Source organism: Penaeus monodon, chromosome 5 (assembly GCF_015228065.2).
Source record: "Penaeus monodon isolate SGIC_2016 chromosome 5, NSTDA_Pmon_1, whole genome shotgun sequence".
Lineage (NCBI taxonomy): Eukaryota > Metazoa > Arthropoda > Malacostraca > Decapoda > Penaeidae > Penaeus > Penaeus monodon.
Window position 1 is genome coordinate 29,516,008 of NC_051390.1, and position 457 is coordinate 29,516,464.

The following is a 457-nucleotide window of genomic DNA, read 5'->3' on the forward strand; positions in this document are numbered from 1 at the left end:
TTGCTATCCATTCCTAAAACTTCGACAGATAGCGTTAAGCATAGAGTTCCATGGTGGACACCAGATTGCCGCAGGGCGCTGTGCCGACGCAATAAGGCCTACAGGCTTTTCAAAAATAACATCACTAAATGAGAACTTTTGCAATTACAAACTAGCAAAGCTAGGGCTCGTAGATAATAAGACAAGCAAAAAGAGACTCCTGGCGGAGCTTTCTCTCTACAATAAAGCTCACCAAAATATCGAGGTTTGGTCCACTGTAATAAATCAATAAGAACAAACATCGTAAAATTAAAAAACATATCATGAGGAACCCAAAATTTGACAATCCTAAAGACATTGTAATGTACTCGCCAGGCAGTTCTCTACACAAGCAGCTCGCAAATACATCCCTTTCCCGACCCAAGGAAGCGCTGAGCTGCAACATTTACTTGCCACAGAGATGACTTGATTATAAAAT